This window comes from Heliangelus exortis, chromosome 6 (genome assembly GCF_036169615.1).
Source record: "Heliangelus exortis chromosome 6, bHelExo1.hap1, whole genome shotgun sequence".
NCBI classification, from domain to species: domain Eukaryota; kingdom Metazoa; phylum Chordata; class Aves; order Apodiformes; family Trochilidae; genus Heliangelus; species Heliangelus exortis.
Window position 1 is genome coordinate 12,621,395 of NC_092427.1, and position 23,333 is coordinate 12,644,727.

Below are 23,333 nucleotides of genomic sequence, written 5' to 3' on the forward strand. Positions count from 1 at the left end.
GCAAGTAAAGAGTCACAGAAGAATTTTCAATTATTTGCATTGCTTTCATGGGCTTGGTTTCAAAGTCTATGAAAGTCACAGAATTGTCTTCTTTGGCCACTCTGTACAGGACAACTCCTGCCTGGTTTACAAAAACCCCTTTGAGAGGCAGCATGTCTGAACCCTGACAGATGGGTCCAGAGACAGTGCTGTCTTGCAAACTTCTCAACACTTGGCCTCAGGCCCTTTTGTGTAGTCTGTGACAAAACCACCTCAGTCTCTAGAGAAAACTGAAGGCCAAGATGAAGCAGGACTCTGACCAATATTGGACTGTTGATCACTAATGACAGAGCCCTAGTGGTAAAGTGTAAAGTATGCTCACAGCTAACTTTTTAAAGAGAAGATAAACACAAAATAAAAACAACATGGTAAATGAGAAGTATTGACCCCAGAGAGAAAACAGAATAGCCTTCTTGGAACACCTTGCCTTGGCTTGTTAGCTGGAACCTAGCCCCCAGATCAGCAGGTAAGATGTGATTCTCTTCTTTACAAGTACAACAAATTAAATTACTTTTGAGTTGTTTCCATAAATACAGCATGCAAGTGCTTACTTACTAACTGTATCACCTAGAGGCTTTATTTGCATTCAGCAATGAAACTGTTGAATTTTTAAGGTATTTTGTTGTTCAATTGCAATTTAATTGGAAGGCTGCTTACATAGCAATGTCCTATTCCTTACATAGGCACATCTTTATAAAAATCTTGGACCTGACCACAGCCTTATGCTGCTTGTCTCTCACAGACCAAAAATACTACATAATACAAAACATTGTATAAGGCTGTGTAACAGACAGCTGTGCCTATGCCCAGGTTTAATGGGAGCAAACCACAGTAATACTATTTTTTTAATTCCCTCTCCCAAGCCTACATAATTTCAGGGCCATTTATTCTTTCCTATACTGAATAACACTAGCAAACAGGTAAGATGGTAAGGATTAGGAAAAAATTATGTATGTCCCATCAGCATAAACAAATACGTGGACTGTACTCAGAAAAGCTATAAAGCTGCTGGAGCATACTATTACCTGAACACTGTTACTAATAATTTAAACATCTTTTCAAGGATCACACCTCTTTATGTAGCAATTTATACAGAGGTGACACAGCATACAGTTCAAAACTGCACTTCTAAGCAGATATTTCTTAAGTTGCAACTGCTCTTTTGTGCTTCAGGCTACATTTTCATGTACTCATGACAGCGTAACAAGCAGTTTATCTTTTGCCTTCTGTGGGGCAATAACTTCACCATTTCTCCATTAATTAAAGCTATGGGTATTATTAAGTGGAACTGCTGTCTAGAGTATGAAAAAGTGTTGCTACATTGGAAGGAAATAGTTTTAAACATGCTCTTTAGTTTTTTGTGGAGATCTGTTTGCATGTATGTTTTAAAGTTCAGGATTACTGTAAACTAAATATATTCAGCTGATATCTGAAGTAATAGCTGAACAAGAAAGACTAAAAAAGTCCTAAGCAAGGAAAACTTTTGAAAGTATTTCAGCTGCTTACTTGATTAAAACATAATACTCCAACATTAAATAGAGAACAATTATTTAAATCATGTAAGGAGTTCCTTCAACTTTAAAATTAAGTCTGGTTTGATGATTAAAACACAAGACAAGGAACCACAAGACATAAACACTATTTTCAGCATTAACACTGACTCACTGTGTGATATTAAGCAGGTCACTTAATTTAACTGTCTCACTCTGTCTCACCTGTAAAATGAAGGAACCTACCTCACAAGTTCTTTGTGAGATTAATTAAATATTTGCTGCACACCTAACATTTCTTCAATGTAAGGTGATGGAAAATTTATCATTAAACACATATAGATTATAAGAGCAGAGTTGGGTGGTTTTTATAAAGGAAATTCACATCTCTTTCGTATTTGATTTATTTTTAAGCATGACTACAAAATAATTAACTAAAGGAAAAACTGTGGGTGAAGCCCTTGAAAATAGTTAATAAATTGGAAAAATAATAAAAAACCCAACATAGGCACAGACTAGACAGACCAAACTATAACTAAGAATAAAAACACATTGTTTTTCTTTAATCGAGCACAGTAAGGTGCTAAAAACGTCTCTCTCTCATGATGTATAAGCACATTTACATCTAATGGATGTGAGGCAGCAGATTTAAATCTGAAGAAAAAAAGTAACAATGTTTGTTTAAAACTACACATTTTTTACTGAACTTATTGCCACATCACGTTGTTGGAACCAAGATCTCAGTGAATGCAAGAAATAAACATATGGAAGTGTGAATATCCCCTGTGATATTTTATGAAGTGAAAGAGTTAAAAACCCCTCATGTTGCACAAGACAAGTCACCTAACAGATGATAGCCTGTGAAATATTATCTTCCTGTGAGGCCATTATACAGCTGATGACTCTGGACTTACACCTGTATCAGAAGCTCCTTGTACAGGTTGTTGTCAGAGGCAGAACCCTGGAGCAGGTGGAGTAATGGTTGCTGCTAATACAGCGGTCTCTGTGCTACCAAGCAGCACGAGTACTTTTTTAGCATCTTTCAACTCTTAGTATCACTGTGTTTTAGAAAATGGCAGCTTTGTTCTGCCATCAAATTAACTACATCAGCAACAGAGGAAGGTCCAGCAAGTGAAGAGGAATTTTTACCTCACAATGCAGTTCAGTAGATAACAAAAAGCAATTATTTTTACTAGCATGCTGTTACCCTATCAATGAACTGGTCAAAACTACAATAAGCAAAGAAAAGATGTATAAAGTAGTGTGATCAATGACATACTCAGAAATTATGTGTTTCTGTACAGTTACTTGCCTCACTAGAGACTGTTTGGGGAAAGGACACAACTTGCACTTTTCTGAAGCCATTTATTATCATCCTAAATATTCACAAAAATATCACTGCTGCTTTCTGTTGGTTCCCTTCAAAACAGAAGGGGCTTTTTCAAAAAACATGGTCATAAATCTTTTACAGCTTTGGAATTAAGTTGTACCAGGGCAACATGCATAGGAAAACTCAGTTTCTATCCTTTTAACTGCAACTTCTACTATATCATCTGGTACATGTGATGCAAGACAATTATTTACTTTCATGGTAACATTATTTTCTGTGAATTGCAGACGATCACAGTACATTTTTCATATACTATAAATGTAACTATATACATATATTTGATATAGTTAGCAAGCTTCTAAATTAGCATTGCAGAGACATCTAAACAAACCTTAAACCCTCCACCAAAAATGTCAGAGCCTTGAGCTTGGTGTTTACAGAGCTTAAAGACTGAGAAGTGCAAAAGTAACAAGCACTACAACACAGGTTAGGTAGTTACACTAAAAGGATCAGTGACTCACTGCTAATGTTTACTTGGCCTGTATGCTTTAGGGATGAGTAAAGATTAGTACAGAAAACTAGTTCTTTCATTCTCCTTTTATTTGTTTATTTCTAGCTAGTACTACTGCATTCATTAGTCAAGAAAGATTAAGAATAAACAAGAGAGGTGCTTGTCATCCAGCATTAATACAATGCCATGGGCTTGTGTATACATTTTAGCAGCCAATTTTTCCTGTCTCTCCACAGCAAATGGGTACACCTCAATGCCTCAATGTATCTTGGCCCTTTCCTACACCCATCCCACACCTTTAATCCAATCTCTGCACCCTGAGAGCCTCTGGCACTGCTGCTGTCCCTTTTCTCACCCCAGCTTGGCCAGGAATCTCTCTCCTCTCTTCAGTGATGGAAAAACAGACCAAGTTCTCCTTCCACATGTCCTTGTGTCCCTAACTGCACACACATGTAAATACACAGAGAAGTGATCTTTCTCCAATGCAACTTTACAAGTTAGATAGATTGTTTTCTTTCTTAACTGATACTCACCTTGCTTAAAGAGTTGTTCGTCCTGGAGCAGCAGTAGTCACTTCAGGAGAGACAGGAGGACAGGGCAGAAGCAGCTCCACTACAGCATTACAGAGCAATTCACAGGATGACTGTAGCTGCACTCCTTTTTCCTCAGAGAGCTGCAAGAAAAGGGAAGGGCTCAGGATATGATATCATGCACTCATTCTGAAAACAAGGAAACCGTTGTAGATGATTGGAAAAGTAACAGCTTCATAACTCCTGAATGGCCAATAACAGAAAATTACTTCTCTGCTTCACCTTCCCTACCTTCTCTAGTGAAAAGTTTCAATAAATACAATTTACAAACTTAGAGAACAATATTTACATCTTTACTAGGACTAGCCTAAGAAATGTATGACAGCTGTGCCACCTCAGAGCATTTCTTAGTGTTTCCTGGCCCTGTTTGTTGTCTGTGTGTCAGACCCTAAGCTGTGAGCTTGTAACCAGGTCTGTTCAGGCAAATAGATCAGACCCCAGCACAGCTGGCTTTGCAGCCACAGTTGGGTGTGTGTAAGCAAGAATGACCCATGGCAGTAGCCTGAGTGGTTTATTACATTTTTCAGTGAAAGTAAACTCTTCTAAAGCACCTAAGTGAGGTCAGAAACCAACTGGTATTTTCTAAAGCAATGTAAGCAAACAGGCTTGTAAATCTAATGGAAAGCCAATGTGATTTTGTGGAGATTTACTGGGGTAAGTTTTACTCCTTAGATGCCTTTCTAACTGCAAGCCTGTTTTAGAAGGCCCAATTACAGGGCTATATTATTATGAATTTATTTCCCATATTATTTGAAATGTTTATAAAACTAATAAACATTTGAAGCAAAGCAGACATCCTAACTCATCACAATTGTTCTTAACCTGAATTTAGCTTTTGAGTTTGCTGTTTTATTTCAGATCCCAAGAAACACCTGTGTGTCTGGAAGCTTATCTGCTCTTTCCAGCTTTATCAATCAGTCTAATAAGACACTAATTTTTTCTCAAGTTGTCAGGATATTTTTGTTTCTGTTATAATCCCATAAAACTCTCAGATGAAAATTTACAACAGCCTTCAAGCACATAACATTTTATGCTGTTTGGAATTCCTAAATTCTCTGTCATGGCAGTCATTGTGCTTGCCTATCAGATTTCTTTTTTGTGTTAAAAATTTCCTGTGTTTTTTTTTTTTTTTCTATGTAATTTCCAAACTCAGCATTAAGGCCACCCATGGGTGATATATTACAGTTTGCCATCATTTGCAAGCTCCTGTATTGGCTTTTGGTTTAATGGCTTGGATTCTGGGGAAGTTTATCATATTAAAGGAGTTTAGTGATTGGCCATTTTATGTTTCAGTATTTATCAGTACCCATCTCCTGAGCTGTACAACAGGCTGTTGCTCTTGCAGCTCTATTGTTCAAACAGAAATATTTTGCTGCCAGATTTCTTGTTCTATTTGTGCCCTTTGTTAGTGGACTTTCCATTTCAGGAACTTGTTCTATTTAAGAGGATAGTGTGAGAACAATACTTTATGATATAATATTTATTAAACAGATGCTGGTATTATCAATATTTGTTTAGCCAGTGGTGATGTATCTCCTAAATGAACTAGAAGTACTAGTAAAATAACTTGGAACACAGAACCATTTTCTTCATAAAGATTGTAGGGTTATTCCTAACTACTTGGAGTTCTGAATCAGGGATTAATCGCCTTTAGTTCTTCCGTGTAGTACAGGATAGTGGCATCTCAAATTGGGTAAAGATAAATTGTCAGGTTGAGGAGTGTGAATTACAAAGAGGGTGAATTAAGATCACAAATACATTCACTTCTGTAGAGTTTGGGAAGTCCTTTCTCAAAAACTGGGATACAGTTTACATTTTTATTTCTGTTTCTCTGCTTTCACCTTGAATTCTACTAGCACTATAAAACCTGCATTGGTGATCACCTGGACTGGAAATTCTCTATAACAGCACAGAATTATCACAGCTCTGAGTTTGATTTAGATGTTTCATGGATTCACACTCAGGAACACAGTCTATACTCTTAAATATTCACTGGATGAAGTAGCTGGAACAAGAACATTGCTTGCATGCAATGAAGGAAGCAGGGGTATCTCTGATCTCTTCCTGCTCCTCTCAGTCCTCCTAAAAAAAGATGACTTGCAGCAGCTGGGTCATTGCTCTGAGGAGGTCTCACTGACTGCATTGTGCTCCTAATCTCAATTTGCAGGAAATAAAACTAATGGTATCTTGGAATATTCCATCTGAGGATATTCTGAAGATAACATACATTAGTAACCAGGCCTTGAGTCCAGACAGATGGAGCAAGCCCAGACTAACCACAGGCATGTTGGTGTTAATTCTCTTCTTGGTGCTCTGATGATTTTAACATCCATCTGACTTCATCCTGAATTACTGCAGTGGAAACAAGATGAAAAGCAGACTAATTGTGCACAGCTCTGTTTTGGTTTATTGTATTCCTTTTTCTTATTGCCAGAACACCAGCTTTTTCTTAGATTCTTATGTGTTGCTTCCTCTTCCTATTTTCCTTCAAGTTACAATTATGGAACTATGAAATAATTTTCATTAGAAAGAACCACTGGGGATCATCTTGTCCTTTACATCCTCAAAAGAGGGCTACCCTCAGAGTCAGGTCAGATTGATTAGTGCCTTGTCTGGTGCTGGTGTGAACATCTCCAAGGGTGGACGTTACAGTCTCACTGGGCATCCTGTTTAAGGGTTTTACCACCATCCCTGTGAAGTCCCTGCAAAGTATAACTCATGTTACTCTGCACATATGTAAGGCTGGGATGCATCACCATATTAACATAGAGCATCTGGTTGTAAGCCTGGATGGGGAAGTTGTTTGGAGCTTGGGAAAGAAGTGGGAGGGAAATACAATATGGGCAAATGAGGAAAAGCCAAGATTTTAGTTCTACAGAAGAGAGTAGGAAAGATGGGTGAGCAGGAGTGAAAGAGAACAAGGCAGGGCAGAAAAAAAAAAAAGAAAGGGCTGTTTCCCAGGTCAGGCAAGGTTGTGTGTGGGAGGATAAGTTGGATGATGAGGAGGCAGCAGGACCATTACTAAAATGGACACCACCTCCAGATTTGGGTACCTCTCACATCCCTAAATAAATCTTCAACAATGTGCCATAGCTAATCTTGCTGGTTCTGGCATGAAATTGGTTACAGGAGCTTGCAGACCATTTGGCTTTCCAAGATTCCTTGTGCAATTTCAGATGGACACCACAGATTTAAGGCAGTGCAGGTTTTTTTGTCTGCTACCATTCTGTTCCAGAGAAAGTTGCCTTTTTGTAGAAAGCTGTACAGGTCCTGCATTATATAAAACTAGACAACCCATGATATCCACGCTGAAGTTTGTTTATGGATAACTCCAGTTTTGATCACAATTACTTCTCTCAGAGGTCTCTGGACTAAAAGAGGCTTTAAAAATATATGCAAAGACATACATGACAATACCAAGGAGAGGAGAAGTTATTACAAGTTTTAGTAGTGAGAATTAAGAGGTATAAAACATTTTCCAGCATTATAAAAGGTAAAAACAGAAGTTGGAGAATAACTATTTTCCTTTGATGATTATATAATTGCTCAGGAAAAAATGGTGTGACTATTAAAATTACTCTCAGGTGTTCAAGAGCAACAGTATAGGCAATTGCATTTTGCAGCAGCAGAAAGCAAAGAGGAATATGAATCTGTGAGGAGAGGGGGAAAATCTATAAGAAAGGTGAGATGAGTTTATGTTCCTAAGAATTAAATTTTGGTGACTCAGAATAAGAAATCACATTTAGTGATGTAAACATATTAACTGATGAGCTCTCACAATCCTGTTCTGAAGTCAGGAAGGATTATGCTTTGTTTTGACAGATGGAGAAACACAGACAGAAAAGGTTAAGTTCTTACCAGGATCCTTGCCAGCTTCTTTCAAAGTAATTTCCAATGAAGATCTTCCCCTGCAGAAACTTTGTAGCTACAGACATCTCTCCAAGTTTCCCTCTTTACTGTGGGAGAACAGATCACAGGTGTTGAAGCTACTGGCCTGGCCTTTTTTGGATCTCTGGATCATAATCTGAACAGATAACAAGCAAAAGCAACTTTTTCTATATGATGACTCACTTTGCCAGAGGAAAATTAGTCAATGGAAATTTGTGTCTGCCTGTACTAGTTAGTAAATATGTTCTCATCCCTGCATAAGGCCAGAGGCAAAGCGCTAGCACAGCAGGAGTGGAAGGCTGAGTTGAGTTGTCATCGATTTCTTGCTGTTGGCACTCCAGCATCAGCAGAAGTAAGAGCAGAGGAGTCCTAGGCTGATTTCCAGCAGTGTAACAGACCTTACACTTGAAGGATGTCAGGTGCTGAGTCTCAGCTCTCTCATTTACCCTTTGTGCTCACAATCTGCAGGGCACACTGCAACCTTCCCCCGACACACACGCTCTTCTCGCTCATCTTGGGTCAGTACAGGACTGCAAACTTTTCTCAGACCTTTTCAGAGGGGAAATTATTCAGTCTAAAGCTCATGTAACTAAAGATTCATTTAGTACTGCCCTACTAATCAGTAAAGTGGTAATGTGGTAACCAGAGCCTTGTAGTGGCAAAGGTAAGTAGAGATTTAAGAAGTCATTACCTTGTCATTCAATAAATATTTAAAACAGTGCCAACCTGCTTCTTTATCTTCATTCTGGTAGCTGACCACAGCTTGCATCAAGGTACTTCATATGGTCAGGTGTTCCTTGTCTTTGCCATTCTTCCCCACAGTTGTCTGAAATAGAGAGATTCAATTATTTGCCAGCTAAAACGAATTCAGTTCGTTTTCCCTAATATTGGCAAATGCCCTTTGAATGTTTTTAGCAATAGGGGATTTGTATATGTGTTCTCATCCTAAATACAGCCTTCATTAGAAGTCAAAATTTTCTCTACAATGAGCCACTGTTGAAACAAATCTGAAAACTGGGACAACAGTAGAACAACAATATAACTTTGTGCCTGTTAGTGCACTGAACATTGGGAGTTTAGAACCTGCAACCTCTATTGCATAAAGGCTGCCAACACCTTTCTCTAAAGAAATATTTTCATTAATTTTAATCATACAGGGACTATCTTATATATACCCAGTATGTTCCTTAATTGTAGGGTGTTAATAAAATTCATGCTTCTAGTGTGACTTGATGAAACAACAAACTCTGTAAATTTAACTTCAGCTTTAACCACTGGATCCGGTTGCTGTGTCTGAAACTCCTACTGCAATCGGATAAGTTACCTGTTCCTATATCTTTTTAAGGGCACACACATGGGCTGAGAATCCCTCTCTGAACCTTAGCATAGACACCCAGAACTGGTGTGTCAGAATGGGAGAAACCTTTGCTTGCTTATTCATATTTTTCTTAGCTTCATCAAGGCCTACAGACTTGTAGCACAGCCTGTTCAGAGGTAAAAAGGAAGATAAAATCCACTTGTTTAGCAAAGGATTTTTTTTTATCATCACTTCTCACCCTTAAAAAAAAAATCTCTTGATTTATACATCTTTGCAAAATCACAAGTGATTTGTCTTTTCTCAGTCTTATCTCACTCCTGTGGCTTCCAGGTTTTATCAGCATCTCAGGTGAAACAGAACACCTCCTGTTGCTCTCTCCAGGTTATCTGTCTTAATATTTGGCAATGATTTGCTCTCATTTGCAGAGAAGCCTCCCACTTTATATATAGACTGCTTCCCTCAGTCATATGCGCCAGCCAAAATACTCCAGCTCTGTCAGGATAAATCGAATTATTTGTTTTGTGAGGTTAGGACAGGAGTGAGAGACATTTAGAGATGACAGCTCTTGGATGCCTGATATTGCTCTCTCAATTCTGGTTATTCCAGGAGAGTTCAAGCACTATCCCTGGTCTGAGCAGTGCAATAGACTGACATACTCCTTGCAGACTCTCTGTGTGGACTAGGAAGACAGAATGGCAAACCTAATAGAAGCACAGGCTCACTATACAAAAAAAAAGCTTACAAATTGATGCAGATATTTTTGCTTCTATAATGTACATCTTATCTTTTGTAATAAAAGCTATTGGTATGCCGTGTAGGTTAGGATATGAACAAAGGAGAAAGGGGAAGTCATGACTCAGAGTGGGTTGTTAAAGAAACTCATTATTTAAATATTAAAATAGGGAAAATATTGCAGGGAAAGGGAAGTTATTCATTTAACTTCTCCTCACAGTTATTCTTAGTCATTGTAAGTTTTCAGGTATGACCTGATCCTGAATACATAAAATAAATGTGTTCATTTGGGTGAAGAAAAGAAATGTATAGGGTTGTGCTGCGTGACTTGTCCCTGCTTCTTACAGTCTGTCCTGTACCACAGGCTTCTTCTAATCAACAAGGATATTATGTCCTCCTGAAAAGAGGTAGCGAATACATTTTAACCTGTGAGTGCTAAAGTAGGCTCATTGTTTCACAAGAAGATAGAAACACAACAATGTCATTCGTGCCAGATGATTCAGCTCAGGTGAAGTAATTGAATATATTCGAATCATGCTTCAACCACTGAGAGCGTCTTTAAATCTGGTCTAATTTTCACTGATTTGTCTATTTTGCACAACAGTACAATTTTTAAAGCGGAACATCTTCATTTGCTATCTTATCTGGAGCCACAAGGTGTCCCTCGTTCCTACATAAAGCTCCGGATACAGGAAAATCCATGACTAATAATAAGTTGGAAGTCAAGCAGTGTAGAAGCATGTTTGTGTTCACAGCATGCAGGGTTTTCCTGTAATACATACCAGTCCTTTGAATCATACAATCCAAAACACTCATGTGCCAAACACACAACAAGCCTCATTGTGTTTGGACAAAGTGTACATACAGCATATAGAAAAATCAGATGAGGCTGAAGAGAACAGATGGAGATGGCATTGAGCAAGTAGGCTACAAATCAATGCATCACTAAGTAATGCTCACTACATTCCCAACTATTCATTGACTACAGCATTTTCCATATATTTATATGTTCATACAGACATTTTTTGCTATTTATGAAGTTAAATGACAGTCTTTCTTGGCAGTCAGACTGTATGTAGAGCATACATTTGACTGTAGGATAGGTAGAGTACAGGTGGAGCATTACCAGTACATGGATTTAGATAATTACAGAACATCTGGGGAATGGTCACTTTAGTATCAAACTGTGAATGTTGGCAATGGGCAACAGACATGATACCAATAAAGACATTTGGCTTACAGTGGTAACAGTGAAAGCAAAATCAAACACTGCCCTGAGGGAAACAAAACGTTTCACTAAGTAAATAGTGTCAGGAAGCTGCCTGCAACTGCCTACAAGTTCTACAACTCCCTTTTCTCTTCCTGCACTCTATCTGCCTTTAGCAAATTTCCTCTATGCACACAGACCTGACCCCGTTAGTTAATTTATACAATCAGCACTTTGAAATAACCTGCCACAGAAAGTGCTGAATCTCTAACTCTGTTTTGGAAACTCTTCCTCAGATTAGTACTCACTTCCTTGGTATTTTAAATCCATGGAACAGGAAGGGAAAGGTCACATCTAAAGCAAAAAATAGAGAAACCCTTCTTCCAGATTAGTTTTGCTTTTCAAGTCACATGAGTGGTGATAAACTACATCTGTATAAGAAACAGGACCCCGGCAGCCTTTTTGTCTGACCAAAATGTTCATGGCAGAAGGTCACAGCATTTCTTTTCCCAGTTGTTTTGAGATTGTCACTTGACTGAAAGGCACAGAATTTCATTAGTAATTAAATACCAGATCATGGTGCATGATCTCCATGTTAGTTAGGCTTTTAATGACTGATTATTTTAGGGCAAGCATAAGCATCTACCTGCCATTATGAGTCTTGTCCCACTTCATAAAAGATGAAGAGAAAAAAATTAATGCAGTTCTCAATAATGTATTTGTTTGTCCAAGACACTCTCAAAGCACAGAAAGGTGAGAATGTGAAAACTAGAAACTACACAGTATATTTGTGGTCTTCTCTACTTGAGGCCATGAGACTCTGGTTCTTTCTCCCACCTGTCCTCAGTTTGGCTCCACTGGAATGAGAGATGGTGCATACACTGCATCAACCACTTTTGGCTCTTCCATTATTATACCATCTAGTACTGCTCAGATAATAGTTAATGATAATCTTGCAATTAATATAATGTGTACTGGTGACCAGCTTCCATTGGGCCATCTACCAATGATACCAGAGATGGTCAAATCCAAAGCCCACTAATGATCAGTGTGAGATTTTCACTGTTTTGAGAGGGATTTTTATCAGATTATTTCCACTGATAAACCATTTTCAGGCTAATAAATCTTACAGATCCATATAATCCCTAGTGTTCTTTCTAATGCTCTCACCATTTACCTAACTTATTCTGAAGCTATTTTTCTTTTCATAGGGTAATACGTAGATTACACAGAATCTCCTTTCCCATCCTGCTTACTCTCATTGTTGGTCATCTTTTTAATAGGAAACTGACATCTAAGAAATGGAGGGAACAGAATGACCTATTGAACTGATTTCATTCCACAGCATTTCATTCCACAAGATGGCTGCCTCAGTTCAGCATTCCAGAAACAAAAAAACAGATGTTTCTTGGCTGCATTTAACAGATGTTATTCTGGTCTGAAAGTAACATTTTAAAATGCAGATCTCAAGAGTTTATGTATTTCCAAAGCATCTAAAGAATGGGAAAGGGGAAATTTCTTGCAAGTTTTCAAGTAGTGCCAAGCATGCCTTTTTTCTTTCTTTTTTTTTCCCCCCCTTTATTTTTTCCAAATGAATTTCTGCAGTTTAGCATTCCTGTGGCTGAAGCACACACCAGAACATGCATTGGTGCCTACATGCCTTAGATAATCAGATTGGGTAGATTAACACTGCCACAAACTTAGCATGTGACCTTGGGCAAATAATTTGATTTCCCCGGATCTCAGTTCTCCACTTGTGCTACCTAGAGCTTGTAAGCTTTCCCTAAGTGTCTCTCTCAACTACCAGTACCTACAATAACTAGTGCAAAGAAACCACAAATAAGAATATAGCCCTGGGATATTACCATAAAAGAGACTTTAAAACTTAACTACCAGTTATTCAGTAAATGGTGACAGTAACTAAAAGAAAGTGGGAGGAGACACAGGTTCTTTATGGGATAATTGCAGACTATGCTGTCAACTGTGGATGCTCAGCATAAAGTGGAAGAACAGAAGGATAGAAGTGTGAGAAGACAATAGTTTCCATCCTATTCTCTGAGCAGATTCAGACTGTCGTGGATTCACATTGCTGTGTTGTTCAGCCATAATTGCCAATTCTTAATTTAGAGCATCTTCTCAGTGACCAGATCATGCTGGAGCCTTGATGACTGTCAGAATAAGCCAAAGTCAGGGAGGGCAGGAAAGGTGTTCCAAAACACTCTTACCCTTAGCCTGCCAGGTTTGTCTCTATACATTTAGCACACATACAGGAACCCTTCTGTCAAGAATCACAGAATTAGTGTGATATTATTCTCACGTTACAATCAGACAGCTGAAGTGACAGCATACAAGTGACAACCAAAAATATACATTAAAGATCCCAAGTCCATGGAACTGTGTATTTCCCAAGAATAAGCTTTAGCCCATATTTACACAATTTCCCTCTTCCAGTTATGCCAAGTGAATCGTAAGAGCTTGCTGAGCTAAAACACCCTCAGCACTTCCTTCCCTGGCTGAAACCAGGGATAGGCTACCAGCCCCAACACAAAATGCCTCAGCTAAATTGATTACTAGCTCTCGTTTGTTGGGGTGGAAGTGAAACTGAGGACGATGACTTTGCTGAAAGAGTTCTGGAACTCACCAGACATTCCTAATATCCAGAGTATTCTGCAGATTTGACCTTAGGGGAACTGAAGCTCTTTACAGGGGAGAGAAGTGCCACCATCTATACCAACAGAAAAGGAGCAGAAGCACAAATTTAATGAAGATAGCTCTCTGGTGCTCAAATGTATTGGCAGGTATTTCCTGCTATCAGTGCATACACTGCACTGATACGTAACACATGTACAGTACTTTACGGCAAATGTGTTATTTTTATTAAAGAGTTATTTTAGATATTATTCTCTTTCACTAGAGAGCTGAGAAAATCGCTGCTTTATAAAATAGAAATGTAATTCAAAATTGATTTCTTATCAGAAAACTAAGTACTTTCTGAAAAAATATTACTTTTGCAGAATGATTATTCTATGTGTAAATAATTCAGCCCTTTTCCAAATATTTTAAACTAAAACTATAATATTAGGGATTAGAAATTACTGAAACATTCTCCAAACATTTTAAATATATAGACTAGAAACTTTAAAACAAAGACTTCAAATGTGGACTTTTGGAATGAAGATTTCTTGTGTCTTTATAGAATAGTGTGTATAGTGTAATAACCTTAAGGATAAAAACAATGACATGTAAAAATGCACTAAGGTCAATTATTAGAATTCAGTGTAGCTTGTAACAACACTAAAGAATTGAAGATGGGTGCTCTTGTGGTCACAGCCTCTATATCTTCTCCTTGTGTTCAAGTTTCATCAACTGTTCAACACTTTAGTGAGGTTGTGGTGTCACCATCCCTGGAGGTACTCAAGAACCATGTAGATGAGGTACTTCAGGTACTTTAGTGGGATGGTGATTTTTTTTTTTTTTTTTTTTTTTAATTTATTTTCTGGGTTGATGGTTGGACATACTGATATTAGAGGTCTTTTCCAACTGTGACAAATGTGTGATTCTGTGATAGAACTAATAGCCAAAATTATGGGTCATGTTCTTCTCCCAGTTACCCTGGCACGCCTCTGAATTACACTGAATACCTTCCTTGAAGCAACTCCAAATTTATGACGGTATAAAGATGTGATCTAGGTTCTCTTTCTTTAAAAGCTGTCTGTATTTGCAGCCAAATAAAATGCCATACAGCTACTCACTGTGTGGCCCAAGAGTGCCATCCAGCGGTGATTCCCAAATCTGGATTCGCCGGAGACAACCCAGGAGAGGTGAGTAGTAACCTCCTGAAACTGGTTCCGGATGAATATTTACATACCCAGACATTAGTCTGACGACTCATATCTCTGAGCTGTGAAGAACAGGCCCTGAATTTTGGTCTTCCACTTCCTGGGTAAATAGTTTACCTGCTCTAGTATATAAGAAAAATGTCTTTTTAGAGGGAAAAGGCACCGATGCATTTGTGAAGACTTGGTCTCCCTGGCATCCATTGGAAGGGGGCTGAAGATTACCTCTTTAATTGAGATGTTCTGGGGACTCATGTAGGATAACACATAGTTTTTAGCTTCTGATTAAGTTGAGATAGGAGTGAGTGCCAAGCTGCCTATCCCTTTTGAACTGCTGCAGATCTGGGCTCTCACAGAGAGGCTCTATACAGCAAAGTAGCTCATGTAAAACCCAAATAAGGTGGCTTGGGAATACAGGCATGATGCAATGTTGGACACAGCTCACAGGGGTTTTTCATCATCTCTATTTTAGATTTAAGAGCTCAAGTTCTGTACTAACACCTCCCCTCCCCCTCCCAACCCCCCCTTTGTTTTGTTTTTTTTTTCTTTTTCTACTTGTCCTGTAGCAAAGAAAATAAATTCTGGTTAAAACCTTGTGTATTGCATGCAGATTTTACTGATCTACCTTGTTCCCTGTCTCCCTCTCTTTCCTACCTGTAATGTTTTTCTTTGTAGCTAACTGTATCTTTTTGCAATTGAGATGCATACGAGTGATTATGAATTAATCATGGATTTGATTGGCCTGACTTCCCACAGATTAAATCATTTTGTATGATGTTCTACATTCAACTTACTTCTAAAGAGAAATTAAATTATCAAGGGTTGTGGGATCACCGTTGCAGGTAATATTTTCCAGGTAGAGAGCTCATCCCAATGGGCAGTTCTTTCTGCAATGGTCTCCCTAGGAAATGTAGAAACAGGAGAAAAGATACTTCTATTTCTAGGTAAAATTCTATTCTGTTGCATCTTTTGCACTTATATGTGAGATGAGATAATGAAGATTCAGTTTGCTCATATGAGACATACAACAGTGGAATTTCTCCCCCTAATCTCTGTAAGAGACCAGAGAGCTGCATACAAAGAAAATTATATTTTTCCATTATTTATATGGTCTTCTACTTCCCATATTACTTCCTTCAGGAATTATCAGGAATAAACTAAAATGGTACAAATAAATTCTTTTACCTTGAACTGGCCTAGTCCAAGTAATCATTTCCAAAATTAACTTAAATATTAAAGGGTATAGAAAATAGGTATGACACAGACATTCTCCCTTGAAGAAGAAATACCTAATGCTAAAAATGAGAGTTATTAATCAGAACTAAAATTAATACAATTTGAGCTATTAATTTAGCATGGTACAATTGCTTTGAGACCATGGAAGTAAATCACCTCTTTGTGTACTTTGTAGCAATCTTCAGATTATAGGTATGCAGTACCATGAAACAAAGGGTCATTTATGTTTCTTAGATCCATAGCAGATAAGCCACAACAATAAATCCTCAGACATTTTCTTTAATTTTCTCTTATTTCTTTTCTGCTAATGAAACACATGCTGCAATCCAAAATTCAGTGAAAATTTAAGAAAAACCCTTCAAGTCGCCCACTTCAGAACAAAGCAGAAAAAGCTTATTACTGGAAACACAGACACTATTCAGTGTCATTAGGATTGATGCTGTTTCCTTGCATTTGTGCTGTAAAATGGGACAAACCTTTTGCCAGTCTTTTCTCAGGTGAGCTGCCTTCTCCCAGGTAAGATCTTTTTGCTGGCTTCTCTGCACAGGTAGTGCTACCTTATCTTCTTGGAATGCAAGTGCTCTGCCATTGCAAAAGGCTGAAGCAGGCAGTTGCAGTGACAGGATTAATAGTGACTTGTTTTTCAAGCAAAGCTTTAGAGCAAAGGTGGAGTATAGAGAAAATTATGATTTAAATTTTCTGAAACTTTTTTTGAACCTTGTTAGTTAGGAAATAAATAAAAATTTTGGCTGTGGGGGGGAGGCATATCTAAATTTAGTGCAGCAGTGATAATTCTCAGATTGATTGGACAAGAAATGAAAGGACAATTGGCACAATCCCATCCATCCAGGGTGCAGCCCTCAAAGGATGAGCCAAAAGGAAGTGCCCCTGCAGATACTTAAGGATCTGCCACCTCTTTTTTCTACTGTGGAGAATACAATGATGGAAATAATTAGTTAATCTTTTGTTTTAAAAAAGCTTTTGGGCTAAGGGCTAAAAATAAACACTGATTCATTCCTTGTCAGGGAAGTTTCTCCTGTCAATTATCACATTGTTACTGCTGTTTTTAATCTAGTCAGATGGTGAGATTGGCAATCCCTTCTGCAGGGGCTTCTGGGTGTTATTTTGTAGAGAATCTTGCTTGAAGGACTGATTACTGCTTTTATGGGAGCCAGTGGGAGTTTGGCCACAGTCCTTCAACGCATGTTAATTTGAGGGACTTCCAAATGTTAGCTAATGATCTCAGAGTTCTTTTTATGAAAAATGTGTGGGTTTGTTTTGGGGTTTGGGTTTGGTTTGTTGGTTGTTTTCTTTTTTTTGTTGTTGTTGTTGGTTGTTTTTGGTTTTTTCTTTTTCTTAATTCCTAGCAAAAGGCAATTAAAAGGGTCTGGGGAAAGTTCTGTGCTGTGGTTCAGAACTGGCCTACAAGAACACCTTAAGTCCTAGCACAAAAAATTCAGAATTGTATACTGCTACCATACTGGGATAAATTATACATAATATATTACAACTGAGGATATGAATGTTACTCATACAGTCCAGGCCACATGCTTTGCATTGCTATGGACTGGGTGTATCAGTTGGCCTCCATTTACAATAATTTGAAGAAACAGTCATACTCTTTCTTTTTTAGGAGCAATACTAAAGGAAAAGTAGCCTCCACCCCGGAGCAGGAAAACATGTCAACATGGGAAACAGAGGCACGTGTGGGTGGGGGAGTTTCATTCCTGACTGTTTTATGAAGCCTGATGTAGCTGTAAGGGAGAAACAGAGAAAAAAAGCACCGGAGACCTCGGAAGCTGAAGCAGATGAGTAGAAAGCCAAGGACACAAGTCCAAGCAAGTAGTGGGGCTGTAGCCTTGAAGAGAGCACGGAGAGGAACCTTAGGGCTAAATGGTGACTTAGAGGGGTCTGGAACTGAGCACAGAAACAACCAGCTGCTCTCTAACCTAATAAATAAATAAATAAAATTAAAAACAAACAAACAAAACAAACAGAAAAGTTTCTTTCCACCTGCGTTCAGGCCAGAGATGAGATTTTATACATTCCTCGTGAATAACAGGGCTACAGCAGGCAAAGAAACCAGGGCACATCCTCGCATCCTTCCTCCCGGCGATGTGCGCAGCCCGCAGGCCCTCAACGCCGCTCAGCGCAGCCTCCGGCACCGCCCGCTCCCCGCAGCCCTGCCCGGGGACCCCGCGGGCGGCAGGGTCTGCTCCTGCTCCTGTTCCTGCTCCGGTCACGGCGGGGCCGCTCCACCCTCCCGCCTCCTCTCGGAGCCTGTCCCCTCCCGAGGGACGAGCAGCGGCGGGGCGGGCGGGCGGCAGCGCTCCGAGCCGCCTCCACACCCCCTGCGCGCCTCAGCCGCCGCCGCGCAGGGGCCGCACCGCCCACCGGCCCCAGGCCCGCCATCGGCCCCGCCGCCCGCGGGAGGTGAGAGAGCCCGGGGAGAGGGTGGATGCGGGCGGAGAGGCTCTCGGTTCTGCCCGAGGGAACGGGTTTGGCTGCTGCCGGCGGGCCCGGAGGGGCGGCAGGCCTGTCAGGTACCTGGCGCCCGAACGGAACGGGCCTGCCGCCCCTCCGGTTCCCCCCGCCCAGGCTGTGCCCGGCGGCCTCCGGGCGGAGGTTCCCGCCCCAGGCTGACGAGGGCTGGCGGCTTTGGCTCCCGCCGTGGTGCCGGCTGCCCGAGGGGCATCCCTCCTTTCTCCTCCATGGCTGGGGTGTGGGGGGTTCATCCTCGCTTTGGTGCCCGGGGCGAGAGGGTTGTGCAGGGTACGGTGTCTCCCCGTGAAGGCAAACCCGAGGGGAGGCAGCAGGTGCAGCCGGACTGGGTTGACTCCTGACCAAACAGACCTAATAGAGGCTTCTGAGGCACTTAATTGTCATCTTTTCCCCACCCATGCCCTGTAAAGATCAAACCCTGCTGAGGTGGTGAGCACCAGCGCTCGGAGAGGAGAGGGGGGTGCAGCGGTGAGGCCTGGGGCACAGTGGCACCCGGTGCAGCCAGAGCCACCCTAGAGTCAGGGCCCGAGTGTCCCCCAGAGAAGTGAAGCGAAGGGGAAGTCGTGAGGGCACTGACCAAGCTCAGGGAGCGCTTATCCTGTCAGGACACCGAGCTGCACAGCACTAACGCTGCACAGCTGCCTGCAAAGTCGCTTTCGGCCAAAGGTGCGAAGGGAAAGAGGGAGTGTGGAAGGAGGGAAGCAGCGTCAGGTGGCCAGGGAAAGGGGATCTGGAGCTTCCACCATGCTCCTCAGGAGGTCTGTGGTAGAGCCGGCCCTCACTCCCACTTCAGGAGATTGACCACCCTCCTTTTGCTCATTCCCTTTTCCACAAAGGGCATAATGCAAAAAAAAAAAAAAAAAAAAAAAAGCCTTCTATCGAGTGAAATACAAAGAAATGCAACCATCCAAAACCCAAGCCAAAGTGCATCTGGCTTGGGATGAATACTGGACCACTTTAGCTGGGGGTGAGGATTTTTCAGAAGCCAGGCTCCAGTCAAAAATGGACTCTGTCATTTGGAGTCTGAATATGAAAACAGCTTGCAAAACGTTTTTTCAACCTTCTAACAAAAGAGTTTGTCCTTCTTTTGCTCTGGTATCTAGGCTACATTGTGCAGGCTCATGCATATTGCTGGTTTTATTCACATGAGTAATTCCATTTGAATTTGGAGCGACAATGTGTATGTGTAAAGTAACTCATATGCTTTCTGTCTCCTTTATATATTGAAATTATGTGGGTTTGTATCTTTTCCATTTGCTGGTGCAGCCCAGTAACTGTTGGCATCAAGGTTACTGTGAACCACCACAGTTGTTATTATTATTGTTTGCCTGCCTGGCACCTTTGTTTTCCTTGCCAGACTAAAATCCAGCTATTCCCCTCTATGCAATTGTTTCATCTGCTTTTACACAGCCATTTTTTCACCTGACTGCCTAAATTCATCTTCTCTATAAAAGATCCTTTTTGTTCTTAGGATTTCCTCCAGTCATTACTGACAGTCTTTCCAGTTGTGTCATCTGATTCTTTCTCACACAACTCTCTCATGACTTCTCCCATACTCTGTAATCTAAATTCATACTGATTCTAACATGATATCTGGATGTTTTAATATTTGCCAGCTGGAACATTTCATTCTTCCCATTGCCAAATGCCCTCTCTTTCCTCCCTCATGTTTCTTCAAGCTACAGCTTCTACTGTTCTCATACACTTCCTTGTATGTCTGCTCTATGCCATTACTTCATGTTTCTAAGGGCAAATATCTTGGAGACAAGAAAAATACATTGTCTATCATCCATGAGGTGTGGCATTAAGTTGTAAGTCTGGAAGAGTGTTTTATCACATATTTCTTTCCCTCAGTCAAGGAATATAAAGAAAAAACAACTGAAATTCTGTGCATTTTTTTTAAAATGGAAGATACTAGTTTTTCGCTGATACAGCCTTAGCTGTCAGTTATATATTATAATGCTTTAATTCATGCCTGAGGAGAGTAGGCAGACTGGGCAGCCACAGACTCTTTTGTCAACCAAAGTCTTTCCCCTAACCTATAAAATTTGGTGAATTAGTGCTAGGAGAGTGTCCCTTAAGAAATATAGTATTTTGAAGTTGCTTCAACAGCAGGTTATATGCTGTCAAGATGATGCATTCAGCACACCTAAGTACAGATTTACTACCTTGATTCTCCAGGGCATCTACCTACTGTATCTTGAAAGAGTCCAACTGGTAGGTTTTTGTGAAATCCCAGAATTATGCCTTTTTTTTTTTTTTTTTTTTTTTTTTTTTGATGACAGTACAAATTACTTTCAAGAAAAGGGTAAAAAGGCCAAATACATCTTAGACTGCCCTGTAAATATGGGGGGGAAAGTTTCATTTCTTAAACTGTGAGGACCAGGAACTGTATTTTCTCCCTCTGTATAACTTGAAAAATTACCTGTTTGTCTCAGCTAGCATCCAAAGGTCCATCTTGCTGCAGTGATGCTTTAGTCAGGGCATCTATCCCAGTTACATCATGAAACCACAGCAGATATTGGACTCTTGACACATACAGATGGAGTCACCAGCAAGACCCTAAATAAGATTTGAAAAGCAGATTAGATTTCTGAAATAAATACTCTATTAAGGGCCAAAAATAAATAAACCACATTGATTATCAGCATCAACTTTAGATCAAGCATGGCTGAGGCACTGGATTTGTATGTCCATAGTGTGCCATACTGGTGCTGCCTACACATAGGTATTTTGGGAGGTTCTTTCCCAGAAGCTTCATTCAAAATTGGGTAGCAGTTAAATGATTAATGGCAGTGCTTGGAAATCATAATTAACATTACCTGGGGAGATCCACTACTCCAAAATATATATTCTGATTTTTATTTATAAAAAATGCCTTGTTCTTTGTAAAAAAAAAACAAAAAAAACCCAAACCAAACCCAAACCCAGCAGCAACAAAATGAAAAAAAAAAAACCCTGAACGAAACTCAACTGAAATTTAAATTTGCTAGCAAAAATAACCCATGAAAGCCAGGTAGTATAGATGTATGTATTTTTTTATATGTACTGTTACACTATTTAATACAGTCTCAAAGATAACTCCTGATTTACATACATAAATATTTTAAGTACTGAATTTCTTTTTACCAGATACCAAACAGCCCCTATACCATATTTGGGAAAAAGATTAAATATTTACTGTATTACATCAAACTAAGTTGTATGTGTTTACTTAAAAATGAGAAATATATCTAGCACATAGAAAATACAACTGGATAGATTTGTACATCTTTATGTAATAAATTCCTATAATTATTACTACTTAAGAATTCCCTTTGTAATAGAGGTGAACTAGTGCTACATGAACATAAAGGATATAATTTTCAATATGAAAGCCCCTAGAAAAAAAACCCAAAACAAAAGATAATATACTAATAATATCAATTTGCAAAATTTATTTTGGCAGTTATATGCAAACATATAAATTTATTCTGAAAATTTGAAATTTAACCTTTAATATTAATGTGATCTGAATTAAAGGACCTTACCTGCAGAGCTCTAGAAACATCAGACAGCTGTTGAGGAGGGGAGATGCATGGTGCTCTGATCAGTTCTGCAGTAAAGGTGGCAGTGCCCTCTATGGTCTGCACACTCAGAAGCTGTAGTTACATAGAGAAGATTACAGTGTTTAGAAGCTGTAATTCTTTGTGACTGTTTCAGGAGATTTGCCTCCTTTGAAATACCTGTTGGCCACAGAAAGCGTTCTGAAGCACTGAAATAGAGCAATGACAATGTTCAAGAATACTACCCTAAACTTGCTAAAATGCAAATAAGAATTAGTGCCTTTCAGATTCTCTGTGAATTTTCAGTGTGTCAGCTGTAAGCTTCATAAAGACAACAGAGGTGTTACTGTTTTACCTGAAAATACCTACCATTTTTCTGAATCCTGAGATGAGGATAGAGCTGTGCCTGCTGCTTTGATTTGTCATTTTACAAATCCTCTTTCTGCCCCTCAGCTTCCCCCTGTAAGAACAAGCACCATTTTCTCTCTTCTTCCTTTTGTCTTGATTACTTCAGCTCTAGGCTCAGCCACGTAGTAGCTGTGTGCTTTACAAGACATAGCAAAACAAGGCCCTTAATTCAATTCAGAATTAATAATAGGAAATAATAAAGCAGCAAACATGAGGACACTAAAAATCTGTCACCCATAGTACAGCATTACAAGTAAATGTCTCCTACTGAAAAAAGCCCTGCCCTCTGAACTATTCTAAACAAAATGGTTTTGGTTTTACAGCCAATAATTTGTAACTGCCCTGCAAGTTTATGGTCAAATTTGTCACCATATTTATACAGGCAGTATAAATATACACACATTACAACAAAACCATCAGAAGACCAAAGATTTGTAAGATAAGTGGAACCAGGAAGATCTATTATTTATGAAGAGCAGTAAAACATCAAGTTGCAGAATGAAAATGCTATGGTTTTTTGCTGTTTCAAGGGTTGAACTCAGAAGATTGGGTCATTAACAAACAATGAAAAAATTTCCTACTCTTTTTTCCCCCAATATGAGTGGTTTCATATCTCACTGTATTTCCAAACACTCCATCCTCTTAAATCTGAAACTTTTCTCAGTATTGAAAACAGATGGAGATGAATTGGGGGATCTACT

At 39.5% G+C, this 23,333-nt stretch overlaps 2 protein-coding genes and 1 long non-coding RNA gene across 4 annotated transcripts in view; 1 reads left to right on the plus strand and 2 right to left on the minus strand.

The window, feature by feature from the left end:
- Positions 1-4,010, minus strand: part of RALB (RAS like proto-oncogene B) — a 45,553-nt gene extending 41,543 nt beyond the window's left edge. The window contains exon 1 of the mRNA XM_071746741.1: positions 3,904-4,010. The gene's annotated coding sequence lies outside the window, so the exon portion shown is untranslated. The remainder of the gene's footprint in view (positions 1-3,903) is intronic.
- LOC139797480 (uncharacterized) overlaps positions 1-23,333 on the plus strand; it is a 52,857-nt gene that overhangs the window by 18,284 nt on the left and 11,240 nt on the right. Inside the window, exon 1 of one of the 2 annotated variants that reach the window (XM_071746736.1) lies at positions 18,412-18,610. The exons of the other annotated variant lie outside the window; for it this stretch is intronic. The gene's annotated coding sequence lies outside the window, so the exon portion shown is untranslated. Of the gene's footprint in view, positions 1-18,411; positions 18,611-23,333 lie in introns of those variants that run through there. 2 annotated transcript variants of the gene reach the window in all.
- Positions 15,808-23,142, minus strand: LOC139797482 (uncharacterized). The gene is made up of 4 exons (XR_011726489.1): positions 22,210-23,142; positions 21,105-21,241; positions 16,654-18,126; positions 15,808-15,842 (listed from the first exon to the last, which is right to left on the minus strand). It is a non-coding gene; the product is annotated as an uncharacterized lncRNA (long non-coding RNA).